Source organism: Chamaea fasciata, unplaced genomic scaffold, assembly GCF_029207755.1.
Source record: "Chamaea fasciata isolate MVZ Bird 193981 ecotype frontalis unplaced genomic scaffold, bChaFas1.0.hap1 SCAF_1, whole genome shotgun sequence".
NCBI lineage: Eukaryota > Metazoa > Chordata > Aves > Passeriformes > Sylviidae > Chamaea > Chamaea fasciata.
Window position 1 is genome coordinate 37160450 of NW_027094086.1, and position 18983 is coordinate 37179432.

The following is an 18983-nucleotide window of genomic DNA, read 5'->3' on the forward strand; positions in this document are numbered from 1 at the left end:
GCATGCTGCAGGCAAATGGATGGGATGAAGGCTGTATGCAAGAGAGAATCAGAATAAATGCTCCCAGCAATAGCACCATGAGGAACAGACTGTGTAGAAAGTACAAACACAGGGACAATTTATGTTCATGGTGACTAGATGCCTGCAAGGGAAGACCACTGTGCTGTTCTCTATGAGCAATGTCACCTCCTGGTGTCCTGGATCAGGCCTAGGAGAAAGATCTTTCCTCCAATGGATGAAAGAAATAATAAAAATGCACTGAAACCCTCACAGATATAAGAACTGCTTCCTGTTTGTGTGAATGTTGTGATCCAAGGAGTACTGTTTTCATTATTGCTATGCTCCTCTTTTCACATCTGCAAAAATAAACCAGTTGCCCCTCTTGAACATCAGTGAAATTACTGGGAATTGTAGATGCCCTACTCTAATTGTGAAAGAAATATGAAATGTGAGCACCAATTCTAAAATTTTGGTTCTGGTATCTTGTGCAAGCTCCAGGGTTGAAGACCGTGGAATTGCATCCAGCAAAAGAGTATTATAACACAGGAACTAAGGCACAACAGCCTTGTTCTACATGGTTCAACCTCAGACTGAACAGTGCTGCCACTGGGGGAAAATAGCTCAGATTCTCATTAAACATTTGCTTAAATGCTGAGAGAACTGGAAATGTTGATGATATGAAGTGGAGAGCAGAATAGATTCCCTCATCTATTTCCCACAGCTGATAAACAGTAATGCCCTTCAGTCTCTCCCCAGCTGGCCCAGCTTCAGATGAGTAGCACAATAATGAAAGCCTCCATATCCTATTAGCAGTTCTCAGGCCGTCCGTGGGTCATTGGAGAAATGCCTGCTCCAAGCTGAGATGGATGGCTTCCTCTGTAATGAAAACAGAGTGAGGAGCAGGACTGCACCAGGAAGACCTGCTTCTACTTCATCCCTGTGCAGGAGGAATGATACTTGCAGGGGGAAGTTTTGGTAAGTGTCTGGTACCTTTGTTTCATGTAACAAAGGAAAGACAAATGGTAACACATTCATAATTCTAACACCAGTTTTGACATAATAGGACAAAATGGTGCCTGAGGATTCCTGTGTATCAAGCAGATGGGCCATCCATTATTTTCCCTCAGGTCAGGGGTCATCCTAAAATGAGAGTCAGCAATCATTTTGCAGGGTATAACAAAACCATTTTTTTGCCTGCTTCTTAATCCCAGAAAGCACTACTGTCCTCTACTTTTGTCCACATACATTATCATTTTTGTCTATTATCTGCATCCCCAGAGACCTAATAGTCTTTTCTTCAGTGTGGCTTGATCTGGAGCAGCTGTAAGCTTTGCTGCAGGCAGTGTCTGACAACTGCTTGCCTCTTGGTCAGTGTCAGTTCCCTGGGGGAGGCCAGGCATTCATTTCATTATTAAAGCATGGAAAAAAATCCTATATTCATTTAGATCCAGAATGAATACGTAATGTTTGGAACAAAGGGCCCATGTTCCAGTCCAGCTGGCAGTGCTTTTACCATTGCCATTTTTCAAGGCTAGCTCCTGCTTAAAGCATGCATTAAGGTCATTTATTTAAAAATAATGGAATGTGCTGCAGAAGCCTTTTTTTCCTCTGTCATTCTAAATTTCACCTTCCAACATCTCTCATTGATCCTCAAGCACTAAGAGCTTGTGTGGAACAGCACTTTTGTGAAAATAAAGATTGTTCAATTACAGTACTTGGGAGAAGAAAGCAATAGTTAAGAACAAGCCCATTGGTGTTTTGTTGTGGGATTTGTTGGGGTTTTTTTCAAAACCAGGCCTGAGTCTCATTTTGTCATATGTGTTCTCATTCAGGTGTTAGGTGAGTGCAAATTTTGTCTATAAATGACCTCCTCCATTACAAGGGTAAAAATAGATGTTGATAAAAGGATTTATTGTTAGCTTACCACAGGATACAGTAGTACTTCACATGATTAGCCAAGGTAAGATAGTGAGCTTCAAAACTGTTCATGTGCTTTTGCTGCAGTTGTCCAGCACATCTATTTATGTTCCCTTCAGTCTGAGACATGGAAGAACTGGACTCTGAACCAGCTAGCTCCTCTTGATTTCAAGAAGCTAATGTTGAAAATATGCAGCATGGTAGAGGATTAGGACAAAATCTTGACCTTGCTGATATTAGTGGACACAATAATTTACATCAACAGGACGAGAAGAATCTCTGTGGTAAAACACAACTAATATTTCAGCCAGATTTCCTTCTTAGGGGCCTCCAAGGTGAGTGGGTTCATCCTCCAAAGACTAAGCAGAAAGGTAACCAAAACTGAAGCGAAAGAACTTCAAAGGTAAAATCAAACATCTGTGCATCATTTAATACCAACTTTCAAAAACTTAGGCTGAGATTTATCTGGAGCAATGGTAGCAACTAAAAGCTGAGCATAAATTCTGAATTATCGTCTTCAGAGGGTGATTTATCCAGTCACTCATCCTTACTTTAGATGGTGGGATTTTACTTATTATAATTTATGTTGAAACGTGTAACAAATTTTTTCTCCACTTTTAGACATGTAAGATAACATTGTCATAAGTAGAACCAATAGCAAATTTTTTACCTCACAAAGGCAATTTCCAAATCCTTCTGAAGACGTTTTGCACACAGACACTTCAAGCTGTAAGGTGGCGATAACTATTTGGAAGGATTGAGACCAGGCTTGCCATCTCTTCATCATTTACGTCTGTTTTCCCTCAATGCACATACTTCATTCTAATTACTGTTAATAGGAACTGCTTGTGCAGTCTGAGGAAATCTGAATTAGTTGCTGTTCATTCAGCAGAGATGAAGATGTTTGTGACTAAATAAAACCCTGCCATTCTGCATGTTTAGCGCATAGCATTAATTGGGCCACCACCTTGACGATATTGAAAGGGCATGGAGTGGGGGGAGCAACAATTTTGTCTTTATTTGTACAATCCACATGAAGGTCAAGAAGACTTGCAGCTGCTTTACTCTGGGAAACATAAGAGTATCTTCCTTCTTGCTTCTGTCTTTCCCTTCCCTTTCATCTCCTACTTTCAACAGCAAAACATGGAAAACATACCCGAACCAAGAAAACCAGGAATGGAAAGTTGAAAAGAAATCTTTCAGTGGCCTTAGATTCCATGCATTATGATGCCCTGGGGGAAATAAAGCTCATCCCAAAGAACAGCAGCCCTGAAGACAGGTGGTGTTATGCATGGGCGCTTGTTTCTGCCAGCTCAGAGTTCAGACACACAGAGCTCAGTTACAGTGACAGCATGTACTGGCAGAGCTGTAGTGGCTGTTGCGGTGGGCTGCTGAAGCAATAGGCTGTAAACTGGTATCCCATTCTAAGTCAGTCATGTACCTATGTCCTAATTTAAAATTATATAAACCTCATTTGGATATTTGTTTTTATCTCACCCTAGCTTTTTTTTTTTATTATTTTTTTTTATTTTTTTAATCTTGAACAGCTCCTATAGCAACTTCGGCTTTGTTCATCTGCTCCATGCAAAACCTCCTGAAAACCCTCTGTCTCACTGTCAGCTGTGAGGACTGTCCTGAAGGCTACACCTCACACCAAGCCCCTTACAAGGCGCAATGCCCTGGCAGAGATGACTGCTGCAGACTTTCCTTGATCCTGACTGGAAGCACATACTAAAATTGGCCAGAGACATGTAAGTTTGCATATACCAGGAAAAAAAAAAAAAAAAAAAAAAAGAGTCAGGGCAGAGGCTCAAGCTGTTTCCATGACAACCTGTACTGTTTAATTGCATTTTCCCTGCCACATGTGGCTTTGGCCCATGAGACCTGTGATCTCCATCCAGTGCTGAAATGCTTCACAAGGTGACACACACCATGGGATACTCCACATTTATACATAGATAAAGATTCCCTGTAGTTTTCCTGTTTTACTTTTGGGATGGAAGAAAGCACATAATTACGACCTGTGCACTTACTTTCAGGGTCAGAAGAAGTCTCTTGGAACTGTTCAGCTTAATACTGACCTCATCTGGGGAAGGGAATGGGAAATCCAGTGAACAAAGAGTCATAGAATGATTTGGGTTGGAGGGGACTTCAGGGATCATCTACTTCCAACCCCACTGCAATAAGCAGGGATGACACCCACTAGACCAGGTTGCTTAAAGCCTCATCCTACCTGGCCAAGTTGCTACTCTCTAGTCAGCTATATATTTCACAAGGGGGGCTAAAGAGATAATGTCCTGAGTCTGGCCAAGACAGGGTTAATTTTTGCAGTAGTCAGGAGGGAGCATGGCTAGAATCTGGAGGTTATTCTGTACCACCTCACGTCATTTTCCAGGGCCAGGACTCTCCTCTGGGTCAGGGTAGGAGGGTGGAGGAAGTGGTTGGGTATTGTTGAGGGTGGAAACTTTCATGCAAATTGTTAATTTCCTGTACCCTCTGTCATTCTTGCAATTACTGTTCATTTTCTTATCTCATTGCTGTTTCCAGTAAATTGTTCCTATCTTAACCAAAGATCTTTACCTTTTGTGCCTCCATTGCTCTTCTCCATCCCACTCCGGGGGGTGGGGATTGGGAAGGAAGGAGTGAGCGAGCAGAACATGGTTAGTCTTAGTGAGGAACATTAAGCTGGGGAGCACCATTCCTTAACTACCACAGTTATTTAGTCATTTTTCTTTCCATCTACCTTCTAGCAGCCCAAAGTCACTCGCAGTTTACTCATATCCAGCAACCTTTCCACCGTCTGCACTTCTCCGTTGGCTCTAAGAGTTCAGTAGGACCCAGGCTGTGGCCAGGTCTAGGCTGTCTTTATTTGTTTCTGGAAGATTTAAAACATGGTATTTTGCTTGGGGCAACATTAGCAAAGGGATTTGTTTTAATATTTTATTTGAGATAAAACAAACCAAAGCACCACTTCAAAATGTAGAATTTATCACAAGAAAGTCTAAATCAACTGCTTGGTTTATTAGAGATCCCTTTTTATTAGAGGGTTTGGGTTTTTTTTTTCAAACACCATAATGTTGGATTTTTCAGTTGCATACATCCATTGCATGCAAATGTTCAAACAAAAGTATTTCTTGCAAAATGAAAATATGGATCTCTGGGCTCTACAGTGAATAGATATGAGAATATAATGTGATATGATCACATTTACTCAAATGATGCATAGGCACATTATGTGCATTACCATAATCAGGTAAGTGGATCTTTTAACCTAAATTTGTCTGGAATCTTATTGTTCTTATTTTGTTTCCCTTCAGAGTGATTAAACTGCATGATTTAGGCTATGGCTCCTGGAAAAGAAGCAAATACACAGTGTGACTGCAATTCAAATTTTGACATCCATGTATACTCCCTGGAGCTGGCATCTGCTACAAGAAACACTGTGGAGAAAAGGGCAAAAGTAGGTGTTGAAATGTCATTATTCTGCAACCATTTTTGTAGTACCTGACCAAATTTTTCAAGTAGCCAGTGACCTTATGGAAAAATACTGTAATTCAGAGAAGGCACTACATGCTCTGTTTGGTCAACAGTACTTACCTTTAGTGAAACAAAACACTTCCAAGGCCCAGATGACTGTGGACATCAGGGGGCCAACCCTACCTCTCAATCAGAACAAAGTGCATAGGAGATTCTTACCCTCTCCTCTGTCCTGGTTTTCATGTGAATAAGTGCCCAGCAAAATGATCTGGAGGGAATTGGAGGTACAAACTCCACCCAGGACTGTGGTCACTTTGAAAAGGCCAGAAGGAGCATGCAGTCCCAGCACTACAACTAGGTGTAAACTTTCAATTCAATTCATCTAGAAAGTCAGGATCCCTATTTCTGCACGATTTCAGGGTTTTGCAGTGGGTTTTGTGTGTGTGTGTGTTTTTTGGTGTTGTTTTGTTTTGTTGTTGTTGTTTTTTTCCTCTTCTAGCACATTTTTAAGTAGAAATAGTCACCCATATGGTAATACCTATGGTAAAGGCACATATATATGTGATCTCTAATACATATGACCATATTACTTAAGGTCATACATATTAGACAGGACCTGCAATTACTGAGTTACCCTTTAAAGAAGTAGGAGCTAAAGACAAGCCAAAGAGAGATCCAATCAGCATATAGGCCTTACCTGTTTTCGGTGTTCATGCTATGCCTTTCGTCACAAAGATGAGAAATTTCTGCTTGTTCTACTGCCACCAGCTGCCAACCCCCTGAGCTGCTAAAGGCCAACCCACCTGCTCCATGTTCCTTCACACCAGCTTGCAGTACAAAACACCACTAGGAAAATTATGTTTTCATGCTGCAGAAACCAGCAAACCAGAAGTAAACAAGGAACAGCTGCTGCCTTGAGAAGCCTCAGCCTCAGCTCCAGGCTGAGCACTCATCCTAGCCACAGGCTGCAGAGCAAAGCAGGAGCAACAAAAGTGAATTGCTCAAGGGAGTGCAAAAGTTTGAACATGAGGCAAATGAAGCATGAAAAACGAAGCAGTGAACCAAACAATTATTCACCACTACAAGAAAATCCATTAAAGAAAAACAAAGCCATCTACAATAGCACAGCTGAGGGAGGTAGAGATGAAAGCAGGGAAAACAATCCCCCCTGAAAAGCCATCTTGAAATTCTTGGAGTAAGGAAGAAAAGTAAGAGAAGAACAGAGAGGGGAAAAGGAATGGGGGAAGGTAAAATATCAAAATGCAAATTAGTAAGCTTCATCAGAGAACTCATTCCAAGACATGCAAGGAAGAGACTAATCCAGAGCTACTGCCTCTCTGGGCATGGTGCCACCTCAGCACATGCAAGGAAAGAATCTCAGATAACTGAGGCAGAATAAAAAATGATCATGGAAATGGTAAGGTGAATGGTGAAAAAAGGGGGTTTCCCCCTATAATCATATTCAAGATACTGTACATTCATCACCACTGCATAGTTCTCTGAGGATTTCATTAACAATAAATGTAACTGAGGTCAGTTTACTGTGGTAATCTGTTACTAAGTAAAATTTTGAACCTACTGATTTTGTCAAGTACCTTTTTCTTCAAGGAAGCTGCTGCTTAGTAAATGGCAGCAGCAGCACTGAAGATAGTTAGGGGCACATCCCCTTTTTCAGAACTCTCTCCTGTTGAGCCACATTGACAGATAAAGTCTTACAGATTCTTTCCCCCCATGACACTCACATATGAAAAGAAGCTTGGAGCAATCCATTCACCATTCCATGTACCATCAATCAGGGTATAAAACTCAGGGAAGTGTACATAGTGACACCAAAAACATGTATGTAACATGTTCTGGGATGTCACATTGTTCAGAACAAAAAGACAAAGGAAGCAAGCAGTGTATAATCCTTGGATATATAGAGTACCAGTCTAGAGCACAAAAATAATTTAATATTTATTTTGCATAAGCATGAGCTTGCTTCAAATGCCAAGAGGTCTACACTGTCTGCCCATTCTATTTATTGAATCCTTTTGATTTCCAAACACATTAATCATAATTTGAAACTTTACTGTCTGAGTAGGAGAAAGAGAATATTTTCTGAGTCCTAAATGGCAGCTAAAGCACAATGAGGTGGACCCAGGAGCTGAGGCTTTTTCTGTAACTTTGGATAGCATTGGGTTACCCCAGTTGCATAAAATGGCAACACTAAACATCACATAAGCTACTGTATTGGAACCTGGATATTTATCCCTAATGAAGAACAGTGCTGGAAGGGTGACAGCAGAGATTCCCTCTGCTTGCAGCATGCACTATCTAAAAAGTGAAAGGGCAGGCTTTAAGGATAACATGGGAGATTTAGAGGTAAAAATTAGGATTTGAATTCATTTTCCTGAAGAAAAATTCCATTTTCCAAATTTTGGGAAAGACCAGTTTGCATAAATAGGACGAGGCTAGGCTGTTTGCAAGGGTTAAATACTATTAATTGCTATGAATATTAGCCTAATATTAACAAAATTGAAGGCATAATCTATATTTGGAGTCAGCTACCAGTTAAAAATAATTTAAATTTTCATTTGAACATAAGACTTCACCACCTCCCTACAAGCAGAGGCAACATAACTTATCTAAAACACTAAAATCCAGCTAAGGAAATAGATTAGAGAGATCTGAAATGCATGAAGCACTAAGACATTTTAACATCTTTCTAAGAATAGAGATTTTAACTTTTGGTATTATTAATTCAATTCTACTCAGACTCATTCTCCTTTTCTTTTGTTCTCCTTAGATGTCACTCATGCTGCTTCTATACAGGATACTTCTTCTGCAAGCCCTATCAGCCACTTTCCCTGGTATACTGCCAGTGTTCATTTTTCTCATATTAGGAAACATGGTCAGTGTTGCTGGCCACAGGCAAACTCTGTAACTTATCTATGCAGAACACTTTTTTTAGGATTCATTGTCATATTTGGCTCCAGATTCCTAACATAGTGACTGAAGCGTCCCCAGAGCAGAAAAGAGCACAAAACCTGCCATGGTGGATGAGACACATGGTTCATCTAGCACAGCATCCTGTTTAAAACAGAGAAAAGCCTGTCTGCTTCCAAGGAAGTGTCTGTGTAAACTATGTCTTCAGAAGAGTCTTCAGAGGAGCCTTTGACTAACTGAATGCATCCTCATTCAAGCATGTCTTAACCTGGATGCAAGAGACTTCACTCCCTCATTCTTTTTGTGATGTTAATTCAAATATTTCTTAGAATCATAAAGTTATGAAAAAAGCTGAGAAAAACCAAATCAAAGATGGTTCAGGATGCTATGAGCATGTGTTATTTGTCAGCATACCCTGCAGGTGACCCCACTGGGCTCTGATCATTCAACAGTCCTGTGAAGAATAAGCCTGCTTTTTCTTCTCTGTAATTACATCAGAAGTTGGAAAAAAACACAGACTACCTGAGTTAAGAGCATGAGGGTTTAGAGCTGCTACTGATTAAACCATTTTTCTCCTAGACTGTAGAAAGTGGACAAACTTCATCAAGGTTGAAAATAGCTGGTGATGTCAGACAGGCTTCAGCCTCTTCAGCCCAGACTGAGCAAAGCTGCTGTGTTCAAGTTGCTGCTGGTGCTCTCCTAACAGGAATGTTCCATGCAATTAAGTCAGATTCTGCCTTAAAACCCAGACTGTTAATGCACATATAATGCTTTTTAATGCTTTTATAATACTTAATGCTTTTTTACTAAGTCTCTTCAATATTCTTCATTTTATATGGGAAAGGAGTATAAACTACTTGAGGGTTCAATTCATAAAGAACAATGGAAAACTGCTTTACAATGGCATATTCTCCTTTTCCTTATTCTCTGTACAAAAAAAATGATGTTGACACTGATAATTATATCTGGCTATGAAGATTTAGGTATGTCCTACAGCTAATAGCAATTTTTAGGATTTAGCTCACTGGGGAAACATGAATAGTTGCATATAGTCAAGGTTTCAATTACTCTTCCATTTGCGTACAGGTCTGCTCTCTTTATTATATCTGTAGGTGCTCTTACCTGATGACACTTGCTATTACCTTCAACAAATGTAGATGTTTGCAGTAGATACAATGCTTACTCAACACATTTAGGTTCTAAAATCGATGTATGTATATGATACTGATCACAAACTATTGTTTCGTTTTCCCACTGTTTCAAGAGGACACAAGTCAAACTACTTGCTATTTTTAAGTTAAAAATCAATTCACTTGGCTAAAGTCCAGCATATCTGCATTATTATTGATTTCTTTCAAGACACTGCCCCATGGACTATTTAGGAACAAGGCTCAATGTTTATTTCAATGTATTTCATTGGTTGATTTTTATTGAACTGGTTGAATAAAGTTAAATTCTCTCAGATGTTCTGAGACACAGTGTCTTAGTTGCCTTTGTCTCTAAACGTGAAAGGAATTGAATATTATGTATCATAAAAAAGGAGCCCATGAGATGAATCATTGTTACAAAGCCCGTTGAAACATTTATTGTTTGGAATACAGCAGTGGCATTTGGTTTTAGAAATTATAATGTAAGAAAACCCACTACGTATAAGTGAATTGCAAGGTTGTACAGAATTCCCTGGCCTGAAAGTCTGGGCCCATAAAAACAACATCTGCTGGAAGGGAAAATCCAAAACCTATAGGAGAAGGAATCCAAATTGTGGGCAGCTCAAGGTTAATACAACAGAGCTTGGTCTGCCCTTACCTGACAAGGCCAGGTGAGAGGCATTTTGATTGGGAAATCAAGTAGCCAGCTCAGCCTGCTGCTGAGGGCTCTGCCTGCTTTTGGCTGCACAGGTGTGTCCTCGTGTGTGACTAGAGAGCACCAAGATTTGCTTGGCTTTTGGCTTTTAAATATTTGCTCGATTAAGGATGCAAAGGGACCTGTATATCCTTATTACCATCTCCTAAATCCAGGGCTGGGCACATAAGTGCCCATGCTGATGCCTCTGTGTGTTGCATCAGCATTTACAGTAAATGAAGCATGAAAGGAGGTGATTGTGGAAAGGACACGGAGGTATTTTGTGGACCAGCAAAGCACAAATGTCACTAAACTGGGATAGGCTTCAGACCTGTGCTAGGGATCAAAGAAGAATGAGCATAGGGTGCTTGGTGCTTTCCCATATAGTATTGCTCTATTTTCCACTGTTTCTTGTAAAAAAATGATTCCCTTAGATTCAAGATGCTCACATTCAGGCCATTACAGGCACAGAGCGTGTCCAGAAAGGAAAAACAAGCAGTTCTCCCTTACACCACTCATACAATCTTGGCAGTGCAACTTCCAGGTCATCCTTTTCTCATTGAAAAAGGAGATTCTGCATAGATCCCAACGGACTGCTCTGTCTTAAGAAGGAAATTGCCTCTTTGTCTCCTCCTCCCAAGACAGGCACCTCTTTCATTTCAGTTCAGCAGGTGAAGCCTGCAGAGCTCTCCCTTGGAGTAAAAGCAGAGCAAAGCTTTATCCCCTCACACAGCTCCTGCCTTACCCTGTTCTGTCAAAGGACCACAAAGTTAAGGAAAAGAACACAGTCCCTAGTGGTATTCAGAACCTGCTAGTGTGTACCTATGGGTCACTGAATTTTCTTAAATTGACTAAAAACTTTAAAAAGCTGTAATGGGGATTTGCCTTTCTTTTTTTTTCCCTCTCTTTTTCAGGTAAGTGCTTTCTTCCTCTTTCTTTACAGGAATCTGGAAGAAAGATCACAACAACAATGCTTTGTGTTCACAACAACAAGAATTTTCATATGGCTTCCTTTTCAATGCACTAAATGTACATAGTCTCGGCACATAAAACCCAATCCTGTTATCAAATGCAATAGTTCATAAATTGAAAACAGTTGAAAGAGACTCAGGTTTTTCTTCAGAATTGAGAGAAAACTGATTATGTAAGAGGATTAACTAAAGTGTAAATAAAAAATAAAAAAAAAAAAAAAAAAAAACTGAAACAAACTAAAGCGGGTTTGAAGAAGAACAACAATTCATAGAATCATTTAGGTTGGAAAAGACCTGTGAGATCATGGAGTTCAACTATTAACAGTTAAGACATTTCTAAAAATGCATCCTTCTTGATGAGAGACTAAGTAACCCTCAAACTTCATTCAAGATAGGTTGTCACTGGAGGGCAAATCAGAAGGATTAAAATCAGGACCTAAAAGTGTCCAGCTAAATCCTTAACAGAATAAAAATCAACAGCTTAAAAAAGAGAAAGATGAGGTCATGGCATTAGCTGTACCATGCAAATTGATAAAAAAGACCTAACATTTGGAAATACTAGTGAAACATACAAACACAGCTCCCTCAAAACCTCCTGAATCTATGGAAAATGATAGAAACATTAGGTCCAATGTCTGATTTCCTAGAGCCATAGAAGAGTCTGTAAAGGCAAACTTCCTTCTGCCATCTCCTTGAGAAAACTGATGAGTGTAGAGGAGCGTAGGTGGGACAGAGAGCATGAACTCTGTCCTCTTTTTCAGTAAATTAAGCGTGTTCAGGTTTGGCTTGTTTTAATTGTTTTCAGGGAATGCTGAAGCTGATGGTATCTATTGTGCCTGAAGATGTATTTAACATTTTATAAACAACAGTCTGATTGAAAAACCCGAGTTCATCCCCACACTGGGGACTGACTGGTGGCAGGGACTACCTGTTAGCTATGGTCAGAGGCAAACAGGCCAGGCCATCCCTTCTGCAGCTGGTGCTATGGTCTCTCACCATGAGTCTGACCTCACACTTGTCTTTCTTTGAGGAATACGGAGCTGAAAGTTATCTCCATCTGGGTTTGTCATTTGAAGCACAGCCAAAACTGAGGCAGCAGAATTTAATCTTTCAAACGTGACCTTATTCCACTCCTGTAGTTCAAAGGGTTTAAAATTAAAGCTCTCCATTTAGATCACCTTTACTCCAAAGTAATTTTCATTCTTCTCTGGAGTTCAATGCCCTTGATAATACAGTCTCGCCAGCCACCCCACAAAAAACCACAGTTATACCTTTAATCCATTTTATTGCCTTTCTTAGCAAAAGCCTGCTACTAAAAGCTTCTGATAGGTTCTCAATCCTGAATTCTCAGAGGTATTCTAACATCTAGCTGGCCATCATTTCAGTGCCGTTCTGGTACTTAAACTATTTTTCTATTCTTTAATATTGCTTCAGTTGGGACTTGTCTTGTTTCCTATATATAGGTAAGCTGATTTGCAAAAGATAGAAGTATTACTGGTAACACCTCTACACCCATAGATCCTGTAACCTGTAAATCTCCAGACCAACAGATCCATGAATCAAGTCTAAATAGTTTTCTGATTTTTATTCTAAATATTCTGAAAGCCTCTATTTTTCCCCTGAACGTACCTATCCTGACTAAAATCTAAAAAACTTAAACAATCCATCAGTATTTGTTGCTTGCTAACTCCTGAGAACTGCCAGAGCACCCCACCTAGGGTCTTTACACTAAGACCCTAAGTGGGGTGCTCTGGCAGTTCTTGGCAAAGCAGAGATGGCAAACACAATTCTCAATCCTGCTATTCACTGGAATTAATTAGTTCACCAAAATCAACCTGCATTATTTTAACTAACCTCCAACAGACTTCGAAGGGCAAGGAGGACAGAGAGGGGGCATTTGCCAGTTTTTTCCCAGATGTCTAACCACTCACAACAGCCTGAGCTCAGTGCCTACATCCTGTGACACTGTAACATCAGGGGCCTGGATGCCTCCACCAAGTATGCCATCATGCCTGGTCTCTGCATTCACAGCCATTCTCTACGCTAATCCTTGAGGACTTGGGGCGCTGGAAGCATGGCAGCTCTGTATTGAACCCCTCATGTCTTCTGCTGGGTTGACAGGAGAATGGTGGGTGGGTGAGGGTGCCTTTTGTCCACCATGGTTCTGCTGGTGGGACACTGCAGTGGCTGGCTGGCAGTTTACAGCAGGAGCTTCTGGGGTGTCCAACTCTATTTCACTCATACAGATGAAGTGGTTGAGATCCCAGGGAACACGTTTTAAATTTGAAACCACAGGTCTTTCCAGAAAGGAAATATCTTGGCAGTTCTAGTCTGAGAACTGTTTTCAATTTTCTGGTATTATCCTACTTCCATGTGATAAAACTGCCTCCCAGTCACCTTCACTTGTGACTTTTTCGAAGTTCACCTTTCAGCCCGGCTTGATATCATAATGCCATTAGTGCTAATGAGCTCTCCAGCAAACATTGCATTGTTGCTCCCTTACCTACTTACTTTGGGAAGAATAAAGGACAAAGATGCTACAGCTATTAACTCAGAGCCTGCATTCACTTACGTTTTTACTTTAACTATCTCTATTCACTGCAAATTCCTTTCACACTCTGTAGTGTCAAGAACACATTATCAGCTTTTCACTGATCTCAGCTCCTCAGGTGCCTATCACTGCATGTGTTGTAAAACCAGCATCTGTGTATGCATGTGGCCAGGCTTAGCAGATGCTTTTACAGGACAAGGTGTGATATATATTCTATATGTGAAATCAGATTAAACCCCTAATCCATCAAACATTTTATTTTAAACAAAGGAAATAATTCCATTTGATGCAAACATATTTCTTTATTAACAGTTTCACAGCATGCTCCTCAGCTCCAAATTCTCTGGATATGGGATTGCAATTCATTCGTTCACTCTAAGAGAAACCCTCATTCATTTTGTATTATGCCTGCTATATATAATACTATGCTACAACAAAAAAACTGCTACTTGCCTGCAGCTCTCCAGCTGTCAGGGAAAAAGAGCCTGGCAGGGCAGTCTGTCCTGGACTGGCCACCACGGGGTCTTGCATTAATGTCAGACTTTGCAGAGGACACTTCCTAATTTTCTGATCTCTGGTCAGATCTGAAGAACAGTCAAACAGCAATATTTGTCCTCTAGCAAAGATCCTATGGAAGGCAGAGGAGTGCCCTTGCACAAAAGCACTGTCAATATTCCTTGTCTCCACTGGTGTTAGAGAGAGTGGCTCCAAAGAAGAATTAGAACCCCCAAAATTCCTAGCCTAAGTGGAAAGCAAAAGACAATATCTATAAAACAGGCAGATGATAAAGGGAGATAATAATGATTGGTGCCATCAGCAGCAGTTGCAGCTCAGCCTCCGCCGCAGCATTATCAAGTGTTTGCTGTGCGGCTCTCAGTGTGGGGGTGGGCCCCCAAAAGGAGCCCTCAGCTCCCTGCAGGTCAGGCTCTGCCTCCTGAAACTGAGCCCCAACTACAGCCCCCACAAGATAGGACTTGCAATATTGTCCTCCCTTGCCCTTGACCTCCCTGGATACTTATAGATCAGTGACTGTTGTTGCAGGGTTTCTGTAACCTCTGGCAGGATTCAACAGTGGGGGGCTGTAAACTTTAACCTGGCAAGAGGGGAAGAAAAAGAACCTGGGATTTGGGGATAGGAGTGCGATGGTAGTTTCAAGAACATGGAAGAATAGAGTAGAAAATCAATACATCTAAATGGGGAAAGGAAAACTTGAAGATAGAGGAATAATTCCCCAGCCTCTGTGCAGATATGACTGACACTGGAGAGCAGGACTGAAGTAAAAAGCCTAAAAGAATTACTAGTTGGAGTTCTGTCAAGATTGTCCTCTTAGGCTTTTCCTGGGTCTTTCTCTCTATATCCAATAGAATGTCATCAACAAAGGAAAGGACAAAACACTTCAAGACGTGTTTTGCTATCTACAGCCTTCCTTTCTTATCTTCTCAAGCTGCACAGGAAAAGTAAACTGTTATATCTTAATAGGATTTAGGCTATAAGATTTCAAGTCATCTGTTCTTTCCCTAATTCATACTGAACAGCCAGTTCCTTACAATGCTGTAGGTAAGACTTTCACAAATCCTCAGCAGTGGCCTAACTCCTCTCTTGTTCAATTAATTGGAAAGATTTGTGCTAAGAAAAATGAGTGATGCAAACTGCTTGTATCAAGGACCAATACAAACCCTGGCATGAAGGGTAGGTCACCCTGTCTCTGCTGCAGCCACTTTCTTTCTCAAACAAGTCTGACACATACACCAGCACAGCATGCAGAACTACATCTGATCCTTCAGGGTATAGCTAAACACAAAACTGACACAGCAGTTCTGGCATAGGTAGCTCCACTGTGTTTTCTATACCTGTTTACAGCAAGATAATTCAGAAAAAGCTGGGAAGTTGATCTGGGTGCCTCAGGAGAAGACAGGAACCCTGAGGACTAGACAGAGGCAATCCAATTTGCCACAGGCAGCAGGACCTCCAACAGAGGTGTGGTTGCTGCTGTCAGGATAAGCTCCAGACCCACCAGTGGGTGAATTCACCAGTGTTCACTGCTGCCATTGCTGACAACCATTTTTCTGCAGCTGAAATGACCTGTTTGCCCCTGGGATCGAGTGAGATCAGTCAGAAGTCCTCACAGACTCTGCTGGACTTATTTAGGCCCATTTTCCTCCCCTGGAAAGCAAAAGAAGGAAGATTTTTAATGTGTTCTCCTTCTATTGTCCAGGTTTTATCCTGGACAGGAGCTTCGAAGCCCTTCTGTGAAATCTGGTTTAGAAACAATTTCATAAGCAAACCCTGCCAGCCCCAGGAGCTGCCCTGCCTATGAATGCTATCAAAGTGTGACTACAGCACCAAGTCATTCACAAAACATTATTGCTTCAGAGGCAGAGGAAGTGAAAGATGCAGTCCTGGGGCCACTGAAAGGGGTTTAAAATTCCAAAGGAAAGCTGAGGATAGGTCAATTTGAATTACTCTAGCTGAACATTGAATTTTTATTCACAGATATTTTCTTCTCTTGTAGTTATAGTTGTTCAATTTTTCTGGGCAATTTCTGTTTGCATGAGAGCTTAGAGTGGAGCCAGAATTTGATAGTGTTCTGTTACTCTGGCTATACTGATGTGCCCAGGGGCATGGATACACACAAGCACTGGCAAGCAAAAATTCCTCACTTCTGCACACAGACACCAAGCTATATATGGAAACCTGCTGGGTTTGAGATTGAATTTCCTTCTCAACCAAAAAGAATCCCAGGACTGGTCTGTTTGCAGGTCTGCAGATCAGAGGCACTAACACTGTTAAGCTTGTGGTGGGACGTGAATATATCCTTTAGAGCAAGGCCCCGCAGCCAGAGCTCTACCAGGAGGAAATGAACCCAAAGCATCCAGCTGTTCACAACTGGAGAGAAATGTGCAGTGTGCAATAAAATTACCTGGAAATGGAACATTTTGTCAAAAATCTTCCAAAACCATCTGATGGATCCAAGTTTCAACGATTTGTCTATTTTTGGTGTTCATGTTACTCTCAGTCATGGGTGAATACTCTGAATTTAAGGCTTGGGGTCCATTAGCCCAGGCTCTGGTCCATCCCTTCTTTGAGAAATTCCCTAGGAGATCCAAGGTCTTCTTCTGTTTATGGTATGTAGAGAGTTATTAATCTATTCATAAAAGAGAAGAAGCCATTTATTAAAAAATGGCACATATGTGAGCCATTATGACCTTTTTCAGAGACCTATTTCCCTGCATAAATATGACGCATCACCAATCAGATGGAAGCAAATTGGATGGGGGAATTCTTTCACCTTTGTTTTCTAAAAAATGCCATTGCTTTTTACGACAGTTTCCTTATTATTTAGCTTTCCAGGCATGTTCTTTCGTCACGAAATCCCTTAAGGACTGCTAGGAAAAAGAAATACCTCTTTTTGCCTATCTTCCAAGGGGAGTGAAACTTAAGAGGCCCTGTTATCTGTCTGTCCTTTGCCGTTCTAAAGAGTATAGAAATTGTTGACTTAGTTTCAAGCCAATTAAAAAAAAAAGGGTAGAAGTCTCAAATGTATTTACGTTCCCACAAACCTTATGAAAGCAGCTGAGAAAAGGTAAGACAGACATATTAGTACATTAATTTCAGTGAAGGAAAAGTTGCAAATTGTATCACTAACTACTAAGGGCGGATTCAAAACAGAGCCAGATGTATGGGGAAAGCTTCATTAAGAGCTAACACTGTCTCTCAGAGGATAATTTAATTATACAAGCCCTTTGTTTACACAGGCTTAGTTTAATATCAACTAAACTTGAAGATAATCCTGAGAATTATTCTGGCTGTCCATGATGGGTCCTGGTGCAAGGCTCCACACTGATATTTTATGAGGGAGAATTGAGTGACTTGGGAAACATAATTGACCTGAAGTGGGAAGGAATTTTTGGTGCTCTTCATTCAGTCTGCAGTTGAGCAAGAAAGGACAGAAGAAAAGGGTTCCTCACCACCGCACTGGTGTTTCCTAAGTCCACGTCACCCCACAGCCCCTCTGGACCATGGCAGCTATAAAGTTCCCCATCACATCCAAGAGTAACCACGAAGGCTGAACTCATTCCAGCACACTGGGCAGCCACTGCAATCAGCAGATCTGTGCATGCACAATGCTGTAGTCCTAAAGGTAAACCCGCCCTACATAGTTTGGCTGCAGCAGAAAACAATAGCCACAAAAGCTGTCCATTGTGGCCCCAGCCACTTTCCTGCTGCAGTGGCACAGGAGGATTGTGCATACCCACCCACCTCTGCCCTGGGTGGTCATCTGCTTTGAGTGGCTGAAGAATTCCACCGGGGGGTCTTGCAAAGCTCTAGGCAGTGACACAAGGAGCCACTGCCCATTCATTGAAGAGCCTTGTAGCTGCTGTAATGGATTCCATGACTTCACCTGCCCCTACCACCCACACACACACCCTCCCACAGTCTTTTCTTGGAGCATTGTGAGTCAGCAATGCCTTCCTGACCCAGCTGAGATGAAGCAGAGCAAGTGACCTTGGATATGCTGATAGCAGCAGGAAGAAGAATCACCCACGTCATAGCTCAAGGGCATCCAGATCCTGTGTGTGACTCAAATGCAGAAATCAGGCAGACTTAAAATAATATCTTTCTTAAAGTGCATTTGGGAACTTTGTCCCCTCCTATGGCTTTTGACTGCTTTTTGTACTTTCTTTTAAGGTCTCGTTCTTCCATACACCCATTGAATCATCTTTCTGTTTTCACACTGAGTGATTCTGATATAGTTGTATTCTACACTGCTCATGCTCCAGCTTCACTTCTAGCAAAAGATGCTTTGATTTTATTCACACTTTCTGAATTTGGGTGCATTCATCAGACATCTGTTCAAAAACATTTTGCAAGGACCTAAATCATGACACTTTTTTTGTACTGAGCAGTCCTTCATGGTGTTTGAAGAGCAGCATCTCTAATGCCGCTAAAGGACAGCCATCTAGCTGTCTTTTTCAGATCTGATGTCTGAAAAATTCCTCTCAGTTGCCTAGCATCTATGTTGTTGCCAAAGACATTTACCGCTGCTAGACAAAGAGAACCACCTAATTTAGAAGGTGGCAAACAGATCCAACAAAAGGGCTGAGTACTGTGGTGAGTAGAACTGCTGTGGCAAAAGCTTAGGTACTCACCTTAGGTGCAGAATGTACAGAGCTGAGTTAATTACATACCCAGAAATCTTGGAAAAAAAGTGTGGGAGGATTCAGTGCTAAATCATCTAATTTATACCCAAGCCACAGCAGCTACAAGGTAATAGTGCTTGCAGACTGAGGCTGATA

The 18983-nt window shown here is 41.2% G+C and overlaps 1 long non-coding RNA gene across 1 annotated transcript; it reads left to right on the forward strand.

The window, feature by feature from the left end:
* Positions 1-843: 843 nt before the first annotated feature.
* Positions 844-9794, forward strand: LOC136301912 (uncharacterized). Its single transcript, XR_010723956.1, has 4 exons — positions 844-975; positions 3465-3668; positions 5235-5377; positions 8183-9794. It is a non-coding gene; the product is annotated as an uncharacterized lncRNA (long non-coding RNA).
* Positions 9795-18983: the final 9189 nt, after the last annotated feature.